The sequence below is a fragment of the Loxodonta africana genome, unplaced genomic scaffold (genome assembly GCF_030014295.1).
Source record: "Loxodonta africana isolate mLoxAfr1 unplaced genomic scaffold, mLoxAfr1.hap2 scaffold_40, whole genome shotgun sequence".
Taxonomy (NCBI): domain Eukaryota; kingdom Metazoa; phylum Chordata; class Mammalia; order Proboscidea; family Elephantidae; genus Loxodonta; species Loxodonta africana.
Genome location: NW_026975113.1, coordinates 2,545,976 through 2,565,185, shown reverse-complemented (window position 1 = coordinate 2,565,185; position 19,210 = coordinate 2,545,976). Strand labels below are relative to the sequence as shown.

The following is a 19,210-nucleotide window of genomic DNA, read 5'->3' as shown; positions in this document are numbered from 1 at the left end:
GGATACAGTCTTCTAATACTTTTTTTGTAATTGTTCTTTTTCTTATTTTTTTTTTTCCTTTTTTCACTGCCAATACACCCCCTCCCCCAATCTAGTAGTTTTAAAGTTGTGCGTTTCAGGTTCAAGTCTGTAATCCAGCTGGGCTTCTGTTTGTGCTGCATGTGTGCATCAAAAGAACGTGCTTCTAGAAGTAGAAAGCAGGCAGTGAGACTGTTGGGTGGTTGGCGGGGTAGGGGGAGGGGAGCTGCTGCTCAGAGGGGGCGCCCGAGGGAGGCACGAGATGCCGGGCTGCCCACCGCAAGCCCGCAGACTCCAAGGAGGTGGAACCTGCGTGCGCCATGAGCCTTTTGAGACAGGCCCAAGCCCGCCCAGCCGGGTGCTTGCAAGTTCCACCAGGACTAGGGGAAGCCTAAGGCCAAGGAGGGCAAGGTCTAGGGTCTGGACCTGAGAACTGGTTCTGCCACTTGTGATCGCAGAGCTTATGCTGGAAAGGAGGGCAGGAAGCATATCACAATGTGTGTCCGGAGGATGACCCAGAAGGGCGGGAGTTGTGGTCACCCAGGGACTCTGGGTCTGCATATGGAGGCCCCCAGGGTGCAATTCCAGGAGCAGAAGGCAAAGCCACAGAGGCCAAAGTGCACCTCGCCAATGCTTCCCAGGGGCATTGCCCCAAATATGGGGAGCAGTCCCTACTCTGGGCTAGGGACTTTGTTTCCTCCATTCTCATCACTGACTGTGAGCAGACTCTAGTCTATGCAGACTAATGAGGAGTTATCAAAATGAGCTCCAAACTCAGGATTTGAGTTAAGGATCATAAACTAACATAGAGAAATACGACTTTAGCAATAAGTGACTGTTTGAAGCCCAAGTTGCCTTAAAACACAGAATTTCAGTCTTTCAGCTCCTCTGCTAACGTAATAACTAAGAACAGAATCTCACTGGAGCTCAAAGATGTGGGGCACTGGGAATACTCCTGGGTCTGTCTGCTCACGGCTGATTGCCTGATTCCCAGTTTTATTATACAGCTTAAATACAGACCAGAAGAGGAGTTTGGGGCTTGACATCTGACATCTTAACACCAGTTCCTGTTTCTTGAGGAAGGAAGAGGTAAAATAAATCAGCGTTTACTGTGTCCTTCTCCATCCCCGGAAGTCCTTGTGAAGACCCTCTCAGGTAAGGACTGACGGGGAGTGGCTTGGTTTACTATTCGACTTTGTCCTTCAGTCACTTTGTTTATGTCCTGCATGTAAACTATTATGCATTGACAGAAGCATTCTAATTCTTATGCAGAATGACTAGACCTCCTGCAGAATGACTATATTGTGCCTCCCTTGGGCACCCCTGTCTGCGCAGCACCCTCCGCCCCCAACTGCCCAACCGCCTCTCTCCTGGCATTCTGCTTCTAGACGTATGTTCTTTTGATGCAGAGATGCAACACACACAGAAATCCCAGCTGGATTACAGACTTGAACCCGAAGACCTTATGCAGAATGACTATTTATGAACCACTAAACTCAGTACTAAAGCAGGTACTTACCCCTCAGAGAAGGCCCTGGGGGAGGTTGATACATGCATTCCCCAGTGCTCCTGCTGCTCTAGAAGTGCCTGAAATGCCTCTCTGGGAAAGGCCTTCAGAGTAGTAGGCTCATGGCCCACGTGGGAATTCAGGCCTATTTTTCTGTTAGAACATCTCATTTCGCTCTGAAAATGTTATTATCCAGTTTATTCACCAGACATGAGTACAGACATCTCATATTTTCAAAATTAATCCCATTCTCTAATACTAATTTGCCACCAAGAGTATATTCCAAAGTGTTTCCAATAGGCTAGAAAGTCTTTCCAAAGAGGGGAGTCCTGCGCCGTGTTGTGCAGTGACAGCAGGGTTGGCATAATATGTTTACCCAGATACCTACCACTTTTTAAAAATTTTTTATTGTGTTTTACTTGAAACTTTACAGAGCAAATTACTTTCTTGTTCAGCCATTTATACACAATTGTTTTGTGACATTGGTGGCAATATTCATGATGTGTCAGTATTCTCTTCTATGCTCCAGTTCCCCGTTTCCATCTGCCATGATTCCTGTTCCATCCTGCCCTCTTTTCTGTGCTTTTGGGCAGGTTTTGCACTTTTGGTCTCATACACACGATTGAACTAAGAAACACTTTCTTCACGTGTGTTACTGTTTGTTTTATAGACCTGTCTAATCTTTGGCTGAAGGGCGAACTTCAGAAGGTACTTTCGACTTTGTTGCTTTCCATAATTCCTGAAATTCCAAGTCTACCACCTGAAGAACTTCCTTTAGTGTTTCATTTAGAACAAGTCTGGTGGCGATGAATTCTCTTAAGCGTCCTTCACCTGAGAATGTCAATATTTTTCCTTTACTCATGAAGGAAATAACAGCCTATAGAACACTGGGTTAATGTTTCTTTTCTTTTAGTGTTGAAAAAATGTTGTTTTCACAGCCTTTTGGCCTCCATGGCTTCTGATGATGAATACGGAGTCATTCCAATTGTTTTTCCTGTGTGAGATGAGTTGTTTTCTCTCTAGCTTCTTTGAAGATACTTTCTTGGTCCTTGTTATTCCACAATTGACAGTGAGGCATTTGGGCGTAAAATTATGTGAGTTTAACTTGTTGGAGTTTGCAGAGCTTCTTGAATCTGTAAGTTTATGTCTTTCAACAAATTGGGAAAGTGTTGAGCCAGTATTTCTTCAGATACTTTTTTCTACACCACATATTTTCTCTACACCTTATGGAATTCCAATAAATAAATGTTAGATATTTTTGGATTTTTTTGAGGCTCTGTTCATTTTTTTTTCAGATTGGATATTTTCAGTTGAACTATTTTCATCTCATTGATCCTTTTGTCTGTCAACAGCATTCCGCTGTAGAGCTGATCAAGTGAATTATTTATCTCTATTTTTCTATTTTTCCTGTCTAAAATTTTCATTTGTGAATGGTTTCTATGTATTTTTCTATTTTTCTAAGGTGTGCCTGTTATTTCTTTGAGCGTGGTTAAAGTAGCTTTTTAAAGTTTTTGTCTATGATTCCAAGACTTACAGAAAATGTTGATGTTGTTTGTTTTAGGAATCACTTGACCCAGTTACGTTCAGGCTGCAGGTTCTTTCCCACCTTCTGTATGCTGTGGCTCAGATGTCGGTTCAGATTTTGAAGACTTTGCGGTGATATTTGGATGTAATCTATGGGAGTGTCACTCAGTCTGGGACCTTGTTGGTGTTCTAACCCATAATGCAGTTCTCAAAGGATTGATCTACTTCTTAGGGTCAGAGCAAAGCATATGCAACTATGGGAGGTGGGGGGGTATGAAAAACAACTTTATGGTATCCCTCTTTTGAGCCGCCTGTTCTCTGTCTCTCTGAGGCTCTCTGATGTCTGAGCAGCTACCTTCCTGGTCCACTGGCAAGAATGTAGGGGCTTTAATCTCTTCATTCTGCCGTGCAATTAAGTGACTGGGTCTGCCTATGAGGCCAAATAACGGTAAGATGGAGAAAATGTAACAGAGATTCCTCTATATTATTTGGTCCTTATATACTTAGGTCAGAGAGAAGGCACACTGTTTCTGGTGATACTTCGAAACAGGTATGGAGAAAAAGGCATTAACAGGTCGATAGCTGCATACTAGGTGTTACGGATTAAATTCTGTCTTCCCAAAATGTATATATCAGCTTGACTAGGCTATGCTTCCCACTATTGTGCGATTATCCACCATTTTGTCAGCTGGTGTGATTTTCCAATGTATTGTAAATCCTACCTCTATGATGTTAATGAGCGAGGATTTGAAGCAGTTATGTTAAGGAGGCAGGGCTCAATCTACAAGATTAAGTTGTGTTTTAAGTCAATCTCTTTTGAGATATAAAAGAGAAAAGAGCAGAGAGACAGGGGGACCTCAGTACCACCAAGAAAGAAGTGTCAGGAGCAGTGCATCCTTTGGACCTAGGATCCCTGTGCTGAGAACCTTCTTGTCCAGGGGAAGATTGGTGACAAAGACCTTCTCCTAAGAGTGACAGAGAAAAAAAGCCTTCCCCTGGAATTGGCACCCTGAATTTGGACTTATAGAGCCTCCTGGACTGTGAGGGAATAATTTTTTTTGTTAAAGTCATCCGTTTGTGGTATTTCTGTTACAGGAGCACTAGATGTCTAAGACACTAGGTACCAGGAGATGTACATTTCCCAGTTCTTTCACTCCCAGGGACACTATGACTAAGTAGCCAATGCCATAAATCCATGCGAGCAGACTATTCTGATTACTGCTTTGACTCTACTGTCTGTTATGGTAACCACACCCACCTTGTCTTTGTTGATTGAGTGCCACCACTTGGCTGCTACCACCATGGGCTCCAGTCAACTGCATTGTAGTTAGGTGTCTTAATTCAGTTAGGGCAGTTCTCACTGTGGACTCTTACTTACATAAAATAGCAACCACAGAAGTCTTCAGTAAAGCTGGGGCTTGCTTCCCAAATTTGTACCTCACCGCTATGGTAAAAAGAAAGCCCCCTGGGCACTCCGTGTGTGGGTCTGTGGGTCCAGCCTAATAAATCCATTCTAACCTGCCAATTTCCCTCAGCCTTTGGTTACCTTCTCCTACATTATACAATGGCAGATCTGCCATTTCCACTTGATTTATTGTAGGCCACCACTTAATCCATGCTTCAGTAAACCAACCAAATAAACTATGAGATCCTTTTCTAACCTCTCAAGCTGAAACACTGAATGAAGAATCCATGCTTCCTGGGCCTATATCAATAAACTCAGACTAATCCACCTTTATGTTGCTTGCACCATTATCCCACACCCGGAATAGCCATTCCCACACATATTCACCAGGTTTCTGTATGTATATATTACAAAAATCAAGCAGTTCTTTTGGAGTTTAGCATACCTTCTCCTGGGTCACACTTTATAGTTCACCTTTTGGGGCTTGTTGGGACTGAAGCCTAGGTATAGGTCTAGAAGCAAAAATGGGCAGTGGCAGTGGGATGTTCAGCCGTGTCTTATAAGGCATCTGCCTAAGGTGATGCCCCAGGCAATGCCCCAGACACCACCCCAGGAGACAACTCAAACAAGACACTTCAGGCACAGCTGGGGTAATCTCATCAGATGGAGGTGGAAGGGATAATTGTTTTACTGGGAAGGGTGCCTTAGCAGGCAAAATTAGAGAATCTCTTCAGATGGTAGTAAAAGATCTGGTTCTGTTAGGAAGAGCGATTCAACAGAAATTGGAGGTTCATTGTCCCCCGCTTTCTGACTGTCTGCCCATATGTCCTCATCCCAAGTTTCAGGATCCCATTTCTTCCCAATCAATGCCCTCACTCTAACTTCAGACACCATTTGAGGTTGGATATTCAACTGGCGCTTTAATTCAGTCACTCTAATGATAAGAATCTGAGTTTATTTTTGGCAGCATTAGCCTTGTTACTATAAGAAATATGGTTTTCTTTCTGGGCACAAGTGGCAGCTTTCAGATCTTGTATGTGGTGCTTGAGCTTTGAGTCCATTTCTTTCATTCACCAGTGTGGCTAGCAAAAGCAGGACCAAACAAGCAGCTTCCTTATTATTCTTATGCTGACAAAATTATAGAAAAGTATCAAATATATAATCAGACAGAGCCTTGTCTCTCACAAATATTTGATCCAGTGGTAGTAGTATTTTGCGTATTTCTATTGTCACCTCCACCATGGATTAACAATAGCCTGTTTACTCCTGGAGACAGTTATCAGTGCCTTTAAGATTAGCCAGACTTGAGAATCAATTCAGAAAACTCATCCTTAAGATTTGGTTCCTCTAGAACCAGTGTAGGTACCAAATGTCTTAGCCTGGGATCTCTAGAGGTGCAAAACTAGTGAAGAGAACATATATATATATATATATACACACACACACATATATATGAGTGTGTGTGTATATATATGTGTGTTTCTGTGTGTGTGTGTGTATGGAAACCCTAGTCGCATAATGGTTAATAGCTATAGCTGCTAACCAAAAGGTTAGCAGTTCGAATCCACCAGGCGCTCCTTGGGAACTCTGTGGGGCAGTTCTACTCTGTCCTGTAGGGTCACTATGAGTTGGAACCGACTCGACGGCAATGGGTATATATATATATATACATACACACACACACACACACACACATACATATATATACGCATACATATGTTAGTTGTGGCTGTTAGATGCCATCGATCCTGTGTAAAACAGAATGAAACACCGCCTGATCCTGAACCATCCTCACAATCATTGCTATGTTTGAGCCCATTCTTGCAGGCATTGTGTCAGTTCATGTTGTTGAGCACCTTCCTCTTTTTTTCTGACCCTCAGCTTCTCCAAGCATGATGAGCCTCTCCTGGGACAGGTCCCTCCTGAAAATATGTCCAAGGCACGTGAGACGAAGTCTCGCCATCCTTGCTTCTAAGGTGCATTCTTGGTGTACTTCTTCCAAGATGGATTTGTTTATTCTTCTGGCAGTCCATGGTATATTCAGTATTCTTTGCCAACACCATATTTTAAATGAATCAGTTCTTTAGTTTTCCGTATTCATTGTCTAACTTGCTCAAGCATGTGAGGTGATAGAAAATATCATGGCTTTGCTCAGGCACACCTTAGTCCTCAAAGTGACATCTTTCTTTCTCAACACTTTAAGGAGGTCTTTTGCAATAGATTTGCCCAATGCAATACATTGTTTGAATTCTTGACTGCTGCTTCTGTGGGCATTGATTATGGATTCAAGTTAAATGAAATGCTTGATGACTTCAGTATTTTCTCTGTTTATCATGGTGTTGCTTACTGGTCCAGTTGTGAGAATTTTTGTTTTCTTTATGTTGAGGTGTAATCCATACTGAAGGCTGTAGTGGTTGCTGTTCATCAGTAACTGCTTCAAGTCCTCTTTACTTTCAGCAAGCAAGGTCGTATCAGCTGCATATCATAGGTTGTTAGTGAATCTTTCTCCAAAACTAATGCCATGTTCTTCTTACAAACCAGCTTCTCAGGTTATTTGCTCAGCATACAGATTGAGTAAGTATGGTGAAAGGATACCACCATGACACATAACTTTCTGATTTTAAACCACACGGTATCCCCTTGCCCTACTCAAATGACTGCCTCTTGGTCTATGTACATATTCCGCATGAATACAGTTAAGTGTTCTGGGATTCCCATTCTTTGCTAAGCTATCCATAATTTGTCATGAGCCGCACAGTTGAGTGTGCTTGTATAGGAAACAGAAATAGGTAAACATCTTACTGATATTCTCTACTTTCAGCCAAGATCCATCAGACATCAGAAATAATATCCCATGTTCCATGTCTTCCTCTGAATCTAGCTTGAATTTTTGGTAGTTCCCTGTCTGTGCACTGCTGCAACTGTTTTTAAATTATATTCAGCAAAATTTTTCTTGCGTCTGATGTTAATGACATTGCTTGATAATTTCCGTATTGCGTTGGACCACCTCTCTTTGAATGGGCACACATATAGATCTCTTTCAGTCATTTGGTCAGGTAGCTGTCTTCCAAATATATTGGAATAGACAAGTGAGCGCCTTCAGCACTGCGTCCGTGTGTTGAAACATCTCATTTGGTACACCATCAATTCCTGGAGCCGTGTTTTTTGCCAATGCCTTCAGTGCAGCTTGGAGTTCTTCCTTCAGTACCATCAGCTCTTGATCCTATGCTACCTCCTGATATGGTTGAACGTTGACCAATTCTTTTTGGTGTATTGAGTCTGTGTATTCCTTCCGTCTTCTTTTGATGTTTCCTGTGTTGTTCGATATTTTGCCCATAGAATCGTTCAGTATTGCACCTAGAGGCTTGAATATTTCCTTCAGTTCTTTCAGCTTGAGAAATGCCAGGTGTTTTCTTCCCTTTTGGTTTTCTAACTCCAGATCTGTTCACATTATATTATCATACTTTGTCTTCTCCAGCTTCCCTTTCAGGTATTCTATTGAGCTCTTTTACTTTATTTTTCCTTCCATTCTCTTTAGCTACTGTACATTCAAGAGCAAGATTCAGAGTCTCTTGTGACATCCTCTTTGGTGTTTGCTTTCTTTCCTGTCTTTCTAATGACTTTTTGTTTTTTTCATATATGATGTCCTTGCTATCATCCCACAACTAATCTGGTCTTCGATCATTAGTGTGCAGTGCATCAAATCTATTCTTGAGATGGTCTCTAAATTCAGGTTTGATATACTCAAGGGCATACTTTGACTCATGGACTTGTTTTAATTTTCTTCAGCTTCAACTTGAACGTGAATATGAGCAACTGATCGTCTGTTCTGCAGTCAGCCCCTGGCCTGATTCTGACTCATGATATTGACCTTCTCCATCATCACCTTCCACAAATTTGATTCCTGTCTATTCTGCCTGGAATGGTTCATAAGTATAGTCACCGTTTATGTTCCTGATGAAAGGTATGTGCAATGAATAAGTCACTGGTCTTGCCAAATTCTATCATGTAAGCTTCATTGTCATTTCTATCATCAATACCTTATTTTCCAACTGCTGATTTGTCTGCTTTGTTTTCAACTTCGCATTCTAAATGATTGATCAATGCATCACGTTTGATCAGTTTCAAACTGTATAACTTGGTAAAAACCTTCAACTTGTTCATCTTTCACATTCATGATTTGTGTGTAAATTTGAATAATAGTCTTATTAACTGGTCGTCCTGGTAGGCCTGTGGATATTATCCTATTGCTTGTAGTGTTGTACTTCAGAAAAGATCTTGATATGTTCTTTTTATCGATGAATATGATGCCGTTCTCTTTAGTATCTCAATCCTGGCATAGTAGAACATATCATTGTCTAGTTTAAAATGTCCAAAACCAAGCTATTTCAGCTCACTAATGCCTTGGATTACTGACCTTTATGCATTCCATTTCATTTTTGATGACTTCCAATTTCCCTAGATTCATACTTCCTTCATTCCACATTCTGATTATTAAAGGATATTTGCATCAGTTTCTTCTCATTATGAGTTATGCCCCATCAGGAAATGTCATTAAAGTGGGATCTACTTTGAGGAGGTAGCTCTTCCCCACTCGTATTTTGAGTGCCTTCCAACCTAAGGGGTTATCCTCTGTCATTCAATCAGACAGTGTTCCAGTGCTATTTGTAAGATTTCACTGGCCAGTTTTTTTTAGAAATAGATCACTAGGTCCTTTTTCCTAGTCTGTCTAAATCCAGAGCTCCACTCAAAGCTGTCTACCATGGGTGAACCTGGTGGTATTTGAAATACCGGTGGCATAGCTTCTAACATCACAGCAACATGCAAGCCACCACACTACAACAAACTGACAGAAGAGTGGTGGGAGTTAAAAATGAGAAGAACCAAAAAGAGTGCTTCTTCCATGTCTGCTGATTTAGAGGAACCATGAAAAATTGTCAAGTGAAGAGTGATTCAGAGAAAAACATGGGTAGAGTGTGACCTAATTTCCATAAAAACAAACAAATGAATGTCCTTACGTGTGTCCCGGCAAAAAGCAGTGTGTAAAAGGGTACATGTGTATCTTTGGACACTGGACACTTCAGGGGAGCTGGTACAATATACTTATGTGGGGCTGGCTCTTATTATAACTTCTGTATACAAATCTCTATTGTTAAATGTGTTATAAGAATGTAAAACCTTTTAAAGTTAATAACATCATACGTGTATGTGTGTGTATTTGAAACTTTTTTTCTGTTTTGACTATTTTATATATGTGTTTTTTAGTTATCTAGTGTGGCTATAGCAGAGATACCACAAGTGGATGGCTTTAACAAACAGAAGCTTATTCTCTCACAGTTTAAGAAGCAAGAAGTTTGAAGTCAGGGCACCAGCTCTAGGAGAAAGCTTTCTCTGTTTGTGGCTCTGGGGGAAGGCCCTTGTCATCTATCTTCCCCTGGCCTAGGAAATTCTCAGCGTGTGGACACTGGGTCAAAAAGACGTGCTCCACTCCAGGCACTTCTTCCTTGGTGGTATGAGGTCCCTCTCATTTCTGCTCACTTTTCTCTTTGTATGTCAAAAGAGACTGACTCAAGACTCACCCTAATCCTGTAGATTGTGTCCTCCCTCATTAACCTAACTGCCTCTAATCCTGCCTCATTAACATCACAGAGGTTGGAATTTACAACACATAAGTAATCACATCAGATCACAAAATGCAGGACAACCACACAATACTGGGAATCAGGGTCTGGCCAGGTTGACACATATTTTGGGGGACACTATTCAATCCATAACAATAGAGAAAACACTGTCTTCAATGCCAGATTCAGAGACTTTTATCCATCTGTGAAGGGCAAACACAGAAATTGAACAAAATTCAGACCAGCGAATTATTGCTTGCTCTTGTAACTAATGACTTCTTCTGGTCTCTATGCCTGGAAATGGCCAAAAAGAATTCTGTGAGGATTAATTCAGTTATTGCTCAAACATCTACTGCATTTACATGTCTACAGATAAGGAAGAATGCTGGACACCATGTGTGATTCATTAAGTAACACGGGGACCATTAGACTATTGTTCTCCTTCTCTGATATGCCACTATCACCTTCTCCCCTTGTTGCTCTCCTGAAAAACCCACGCTTGTATATTCTAGGCTTTTATCCAGGATTGAATTTGCAAGAAGTTAAAGATATATCTTTGAAAGATAAAGAAGACTTTGGCCACATTGTCTTTAGACAGTTGAACTTCCCAGCCAACCTCTGTGCAGGATGGGAATTCACAATCCCTCCTACTCAGTACCTCTGAGCAGGACGGGATTTCTGTTTCATTGTCAGGAGAAGGCGGAATTCAGCCTTCTTCAGAAAACTTACTTTCCTTTGCCTCAAACTGTCCCTCTCAGGATCTGTCACGGTCACTCTGAGAAATTCACATGGGCAGCCTGTATGGAAGTGCCCATCCTAGAGGCCCTGCCCTCCCTTCCTTGCTCCACAGGGCTTCCTCTGACACTTGGGGTCACATCTCCCAGGGAGTACACACCTCTGGCACTTCCAGGGATTCCCAGGCCCTGGGATACTGTGGATTGGACTTGGAACTCAATCTGTTTCTTCCCATCCTCACCTTTGATTATCTGTGTTCTGTCTTCACCAGATTTAGGAGGCCTTGTCTTCTCTTTGCTCGTTTCATCTCAGTCAGGCTTTTCCATTCCAACTCTCTGATCTCAGAACAGATCAGGTTAGACCACAGAGAAGACAAAGACCAAGCAAACATCACTGATCTGTGCAGAAGCTGCTGGGAAGGGATTCGATTCTCATTGGTTTAGGGTTTTATGCCCACTGCTCACTGGCAGGCAGGTTCCCCCCAGAGTCTGGCTTCTGTCTGGTACCTTGTACTACAAAGAACTCAGTGACCAGCCCACCTTCACAATCACACCTCCCTTAGAGCTATCTGTCCAGAGGCTCTTTCTCAGACTTCCATGTCCCACTGAAATCCCTTTTCTCTTTCCTTACAAACATTATGTTCGTTCTCAGGGCCCTGAGACCTCATCTGCAGATGAGTCTTGTCCTCTTCTCTCCTTGGCAGGGGGAGCTTTTGAGTGGACCCCATGTCTTCGGACAGCTATCCTGGGCCTTCTTCCACCTTGGTGCTCTAGGGCTGGATCTCTCCATGTAATAGAGGGAGCGTGGAAGGGGCACAAGGCTAAAAGGATGGATCTTCCAGGAGAGGTGGGTTTAAGAAGCCTGAATGAAATTCTTCCCTGAAGGGTGCATATTTTCAGTCCAGACATCCTCCTTCTCTCAGCCTAAGAGGCCTAGCACGTCTTCAGATGCTTCTCCTTTGACCTTCAGGCCATGCCTGCACCCTCTGCAGCCCGGTCTCCCACATGTGTAGCAGCACCAGTAGGTGTGGCACTCTCTTCAGCCCTTGTCTCCTCCTCCAGATGCTCCTGGAGGTGCCTGGCTCTTCTTGCCAGGACACCAGGATGCTGACCAGGGACTCAGTGTTGGTTAAAGGATGTCGGCCAGTGACCACGTGTCCTCATTTCCTTTGAAGGATTTCGCTCCTTGCCTGGGCAGAAGACAGCCAAGGTCAGCCTGAGCCTAAACACCTAGTGACCTGTGACACTGCAGCTAGTGATAGATGTAGATTTCCACGCTCAGGTATCCGCAGGTGGCGGATTGAGAGTGGTCGGAGGAGAAGTGTAACTAGAGATTACACACTCACGAGGGCACGGGTCAAAGGTCTCGAAAAATAGCTGAGGTCGTGGAGCCCTAGCGGAGCCAGTCTAGGGCACAGGCCTCCGTCCTGTACTTGGCAAATAGGTGGCACCATCTGCAGAGTATGCCGCCATCCGCAGACTCTGGACTGCTGGGGCCCTGGACGCCCGGATTTCGGCCTTGTCTTTGGAGAAGTGACGCGCATGCAGTGTGCCACCGGGGGCTGTGGCCCAGCAGAAGCAAAATCTTGAAAATGCGGGCTTCGTTTGACTTTGCCTGTGTTCTCCTTTGGCTGAGTGCCATCCTGTGTTTCCTAGCAGGAGAAGCATTCCTGGAGAGAGGCGGATTCCATGTGTGCCGGCAAAGTGTGTGCTGAGATGATGAGTCGCTGGAGACCAGGGTGGACTCTTCAGACCCAGGATGGGCCTCTGGCAGGTATGTGTCAATGTTTTCTGCCCATGGCACTCAGCCGGGTATTTGAATACAATGTTATCAGCGGAATTAGTAGTCTCCGGAGAGGCTGCCCCGGGTCAACAAGCTTCACCCGGCCAGGGTTCACCCGTGATGTAGCTCCCCAATCAATCACTACTCCCTAGTCCTTCCAGATAGACTACCAGATCTTCTCTGCCCTTGGGCAACCAGTACAGCCAGAGGCCTTCCCCCTTTGCTCTTTCGTCTCTAGACACTCTGTCAGGCACTCCAAGCTGTGAAGCGCCTGGGGGGGAGAAGGAAGAGATTTCAGAGAATGAACACATACAGAGAGAGAGAGAGACAGAGAGAGAGGCAGGAGATGCTGAGTGGGGATGTCTTGCGTACTGATATCCTGAGGAAAGTGGGAAAATTGGACCCTGGCCTGCTGTGCCAATGCCCTGAAGCAGTCCGCACCAGGGGCTCCCTTGTGCCTGCGTAGCCTTTCCCAGGGTGTGCTCAAATCCTGTGGCCACTAGGTGTCCTGGGTCACAATGGAGGGCCCTGTGTCATCTGCCTGGCGGGCTGGATCTCTGCCATTGGCTGAGCCTTGTCACCAGGCCCATCATAAGCTGCGCCTACTCTTCCGGTGGGGAGACTGTCTCCATGGTGATGGCAAAGAAGCCTTAGTCCCGCCCACCTGGCCTTCACTTCACCTACCCGGCCTGCTGACCCTCACTCAGACCTCTGTGTTGATCAAAATGAATGTCGGCCAGTGGCCAGGTGTCAGCATCTGGGATAAAGGATTCGGGACCTTGCCTGAGGCAGAAGGCAGCCTAGGTCTGCGGGTCCCTGGAAGTCTAGTGAGTTGTGACGCTGCTGCCAGTGACAAATGGTGACTCCCACACTCACATATCCCCTGGTGGCAGAATGATAGCGATGGGTGGAGAAACATGGCTCCTGAGCACACGTTGAATGGGGCACCGGCCGAAGGCCAGGGCCAGGAGTGGACGTCGTGGAGCTGAATGGCGAGCCAGTGAAGGGCCCAAGGATTTCTCCTGTATGTGGCAAACAGGTCATCCGTGTCCCCACGTCCATAAACCATTGGACTGCCGGGGCCCAGGCTGCCAGGATTTCGGCCTTGCCTTCGGAGCCCGGCCACATACGCAACCTTGCACCGGGGGCGGGGACATGTAGACAGCAAAAATTTGGAAAATGGCAGTGTCTCCTCGATTTCCCCGGCATCGGCCTATTTGAGCGGCATGCTTTGTTTCCTAGTAGGATAAGGCACTGACGGAGAAAGGCAGGATTATGTGTGCAGGAAAGGTGTGTGCTGAGAGGGTGACGACGTTGAGACCAGGTTGGGATCTTTAGTCCCAGGAAAGGCCCCTGGCAGGTGTGGGTGAATGTTCTCTGCCCATCCGAGTTGGCGGGGGGAGGTTTTCAGCAAACAAAGCAGCAGCGGGATTATTCGTCGCCGGAGAGGTTGCATCTGCCCACAAGCTCCACCTGGCCAGGGACCGCCCCTACTGTATTGCCCATGTCAATCAACAGAAGCTAAGACCTTCCAGAGAGACTACCTGCTATTGTCTACCCACGGGGAAGCGGTCCAGCCAGAAGCCTCCGCCGTTTCATCTCCAGGCTCTCTGTCAGGCCCCTCATACTTGTGATGCGTCTCAGGGGTAGAAGGAAGAGATTCCTCTGAATGAACACATCCAGAGAGGGGCCATAGATGCTGAGGAAGGGCACCTTGCCTACTGACATCCTAGCGTAAGTGGTAAAGAGGTACCTGCCTGCTGTCCCAGTGTGTCGAACGTGTCCGCATCAGGGATTGGCTACTGTGAAGTTATTCCCTGGTGCCCTCGATTTTGTGGCCAAAGACACAAGGGCCTGTTGTGTGTCCATGGGTACCATGGAGGGCTCTGCAGAACTGGCCGGTTAGGCTGGACTTCTCCTATTGGCTCAGTGTTTGTGACCCGTCCCCGTCAGAAGTTCCGGCCAGCCTTCCGGTGGCTGTCTCCATGGTGATTGGGGAAGAAGCCTTAGGCCCCGCACTCAGCCTTCACCTGGCCTACGTGGCCTCTTTACCCTCATCTGGACCGCCGTGTGGATGAAAGAAAGGATGTCGGCCAGTGACCACGTGTCCTCATTTCCTTTGAAGGATTTCGCTCCTTGCCCGGGCAGAAGACAGCCAAGGTCAGCCTGAGCCTAAACACCTAGTGACCTGTGACACTGCAGCTAGTGATAGATGTAGATTTCCACGCTCAGGTATCCGCAGGTGGCGGATTGAGAGTGGTCGGAGGAGAAGTGTAACTAGAGATCACACACTCACGAGGGCACGGGTCAAAGGTCTCGGAAAATAGCTGAGGTCGTGGAGCCCTAGCGGAGCCAGTCTAGGGCACAGGCCTCCGTCCTGTGCTTGGCAAATAGGTGGCACCATCTGCAGAGTATGCCGCCATCCGCAGACTCTGGACTGCTGGGGCCCTGGACGCCCGGATTTCGGCCTTGTCTTTGGAGAAGTGACGCGCATGCAGTGTGCCACCGGGGGCTGTGGCCCAGCAGAAGCAAAATCTTGAAAATGCGGGCTTCATTTGACTTTGCCTGTGTTCTCCTTTGGCTGAGTGCCATCCTGTGTTTCCTAGCAGGAGAAGCATTCCTGGAGAGAGGCGGATTCCATGTGTGCCGGCAAAGTGTGTGCTGAGATGATGAGTCGCTGGAGACCAGGGTGGACTCTTCAGACCCAGGATAGGCCTCTGGCAGGTATGTGTCAATGTTTTCTGCCCATGGCACTCAGCCGGGTATTTGAATACAATGTTATCAGCGGAATTAGTAGTCTCCGGAGTGTCAACAAGCTTCACCCGGCCAGGGTTCACCCGTGATGTAGCTCCCCAATCAGTCACTACTCCCTAGTCCTTCCAGATAGACTACCAGATCTTCTCTGCCCTTGGGCAACCAGTACAGCCAGAGGCCTTCCCCCTTTGCCCTTTCGTCTCTAGACACTCTGTCAGGCACTCCAAGCTGTGAAGCGCCTGGGGGGGAGAAGGAAGAGATTTCAGAGAATGAACACATACAGAGAGAGAGAGAGACAGAGAGAGAGGCAGGAGATGCTGAGTGGGGATGTCTTGCGTACTGATATCCTGAGGAAAGTGGGAAAATTGGACCCTGGCCTGCTGTGCCAATGCCCTGAAGCAGTCCGCACCAGGGGCTCCCTTGTGCCTGCGTAGCCTTTCCCAGGGTGTGCTCAAATCCTGTGGCCACTAGGTGTCCTGGGTCACAATGGAGGGCCCTGTGTCATCTGCCTGGCGGGCTGGATCTCTGCCATTGGCTGAGCCTTGTCACCAGGCCCATCATAAGCTGCGCCTACTCTTCCGGTGGGGAGACTGTCTCCATGGTGATGGCAAAGAAGCCTTAGTCCCGCCCACCTGGCCTTCACTTCACCTACCCGGCCTGCTGACCCTCACTCAGACCTCTGTGTTGATCAAAATGAATGTCGGCCAGTGGCCAGGTGTCAGCATCTGGGATAAAGGATTCGGGACCTTGCCTGAGGCAGAAGGCAGCCTAGGTCTGCGGGTCCCTGGAAGTCTAGTGAGTTGTGACGCTGCTGCCAGTGACAAATGGTGACTCCCACACTCACATATCCCCTGGTGGCAGAATGATAGCGATGGGTGGAGAAACATGGCTCCTGAGCACACGTTGAATGGGGCACCGGCCGAAGGCCAGGGCCAGGAGTGGACGTCGTGGAGCTGAATGGCGAGCCAGTGAAGGGCCCAAGGATTTCTCCTGTATGTGGCAAACAGGTCATCCGTGTCCCCACGTCCATAAACCACTGGACTGCCGGGGCCCAGGCTGCCAGGATTTCGGCCTTGCCTTCGGAGCCCGGCCACATACGCAGCCTTGCACCGGGGGCGGGGACATGTAGACAGCAAAAATTTGGAAAATGGCAGTGTCTCCTCAATTTCCCCGGCATCGGCCTATTTGAGCGGCATGCTTTGTTTCCGAGTAGGATAAGGCACTGACGGAGAAAGGCAGGATTATGTGTGCAGGAAAGGTGTGTGCTGAGAGGGTGACGACGTTGAGACCAGGTTGGGATCTTTAGTCCCAGGAAAGGCCCCTGGCAGATGTGGGTGAATGTTCTCTGCCCATCCGAGTTGGCGGGGGGAGGTTTTCAGCAAACAAAGCAGCAGCGGGATTATTCGTCGCCGGAGAGGTTGCATCTGCCCACAAGCTCCACCTGGCCAGGGACCGCCCCTACTGTATTGCCCATGTCAATCAACAGAAGCTAAGACCTTCCAGAGAGACTACCTGCTATTGTCTACCCACGGGGAAGCGGTCCAGCCAGAAGCCTCCGCCGTTTCATCTCCAGGCTCTCTGTCAGGCCCCTCATACTTGTGATGCGTCTCAGGGGTAGAAGGAAGAGATTCCTCTGAATGAACACATCCAGAGAGGGGCCATAGATGCTGAGGAAGGGCACCTTGCCTACTGACATCCTAGCGTAAGTGGTAAAGAGGTACCTGCCTGCTGTCCCAGTGTGTCGAACGTGTCCGCATCAGGGATTGGCTACTGTGAAGTTATTCCCTGGTGCCCTCGATTTTGTGGCCAAAGACACAAGGGCCTGTTGTGTGTCCATGGGTACCATGGAGGGCTCTGCAGAACTGGCCGGTTAGGCTGGACTTCTCCTATTGGCTCAGTGTTTGTGACCCGTCCCCGTCAGAAGTTCCGGCCAGCCTTCCGGTGGCTGTCTCCATGGTGATTGGGGAAGAAGCCTTAGGCCCCGCACTCAGCCTTCACCTGGCCTACGTGGCCTCTTTACCCTCATCTGGACGGCCGTGTGGATGAAAGAAAGGATGTCGGCCAGTGACCACGTGTCCTCATTTCCTTTGAAGGATTTCGCTCCTTGCCCGGGCAGAAGACAGCCAAGGTCAGCCTGAGCCTAAACACCTAGTGACCTGTGACACTGCAGCTAGTGATAGATGTAGATTTCCACGCTCAGGTATCCGCAGGTGGCGGATTGAGAGTGGTCGGAGGAGAAGTGTAACTAGAGATCACACACTCACGAGGGCACGGGTCAAAGGTCTCGGAAAATAGCTGAGGTCGTGGAGCCCTAGCGGAGCCAGTCTAGGGCACAGGCCTCCGTCCTGTGCTTGGCAAATAGGTGGCACCATCTGCAGAGTATGCCGCCATCCGCAGACTCTGGACTGCTGGGGCCCTGGACGCCCGGATTTCGGCCTTGTCTTTGGAGAAGTGACGCGCATGCAGTGTGCCACCGGGGGCTGTGGCCCAGCAGAAGCAAAATCTTGAAAATGCGGGCTTCATTTGACTTTGCCTGTGTTCTCCTTTGGCTGAGTGCCATCCTGTGTTTCCTAGCAGGAGAAGCATTCCTGGAGAGAGGCGGATTCCATGTGTGCCGGCAAAGTGTGTGCTGAGATGATGAGTCGCTGGAGACCAGGGTGGACTCTTCAGACCCAGGATAGGCCTCTGGCAGGTATGTGTCAATGTTTTCTGCCCATGGCACTCAGCCGGGTATTTGAATACAATGTTATCAGCGGAATTAGTAGTCTCCGGAGAGGCTGCCCCGGGTCAACAAGCTTCACCCGGCCAGGGTTCACCCGTGATGTAGCTCCCCAATCAATCACTACTCCCTAGTCCTTCCAGATAGACTACCAGATCTTCTCTGCCCTTGGGCAACCAGTACAGCCAGAGGCCTTCCCCCTTTGCTCTTTCGTCTCTAGACACTCTGTCAGGCACTCCAAGCTGTGAAGCGCCTGGGGGGGAGAAGGAAGAGATTTCAGAGAATGAACACATACAGAGAGAGAGAGAGACAGAGAGAGAGGCAGGAGATGCTGAGTGGGGATGTCTTGCGTACTGATATCCTGAGGAAAGTGGGAAAATTGGACCCTGGCCTGCTGTGCCAATGCCCTGAAGCAGTCCGCACCAGGGGCTCCCTTGTGCCTGCGTAGCCTTTCCCAGGGTGTGCTCAAATCCTGTGGCCACTAGGTGTCCTGGGTCACAATGGAGGGCCCTGTGTCATCTGCCTGGCGGGCTGGATCTCTGCCATTGGCTGAGCCTTGTCACCAGGCCCATCATAAGCTGCGCCTACTCTTCCGGTGGGGAGACTGTCTCCATGGTGATGGCAAAGAAGCCTTAGTCCCGCCCACCTGGCCTTCACTTCACCTACCCGGCCTGCTGACCCTCACTCAGACCTCTGTGTTGATCAAAATGAATGTCGGCCAGTGGCCAGGTGTCAGCATCTGGGATAAAGGATTCGGGACCTTGCCTGAGGCAGAAGGCAGCCTAGGTCTGCGGGTCCCTGGAAGTCTAGTGAGTTGTGACGCTGCTGCCAGTGACAAATGGTGACTCCCACACTCACATATCCCCTGGTGGCAGAATGATAGCGATGGGTGGAGAAACATGGCTCCTGAGCACACGTTGAATGGGGCACCGGCCGAAGGCCAGGGCCAGGAGTGGACGTCGTGGAGCTGAATGGCGAGCCAGTGAAGGGCCCAAGGATTTCTCCTGTATGTGGCAAACAGGTCATCCGTGTCCCCACGTCCATAAACCATTGGACTGCCGGGGCCCAGGCTGCCAGGATTTCGGCCTTGCCTTCGGAGCCCGGCCACATACGCAGCCTTGCACCGGGGGCGGGGACATGTAGAC

The 19,210-nt window shown here is 47.8% G+C and overlaps 1 long non-coding RNA gene across 1 annotated transcript; it reads left to right on the top strand.

Moving 5' to 3' along the window:
* The first annotated feature begins 825 nt into the window (after positions 1-825).
* LOC135229564 (uncharacterized) lies at positions 826-11,984 on the top strand. The gene is made up of 3 exons (XR_010320254.1): positions 826-1,173; positions 1,428-1,529; positions 8,244-11,984. It is a non-coding gene; the product is annotated as an uncharacterized LOC135229564 (long non-coding RNA).
* The last annotated feature ends 7,226 nt before the right edge of the window (positions 11,985-19,210 follow it).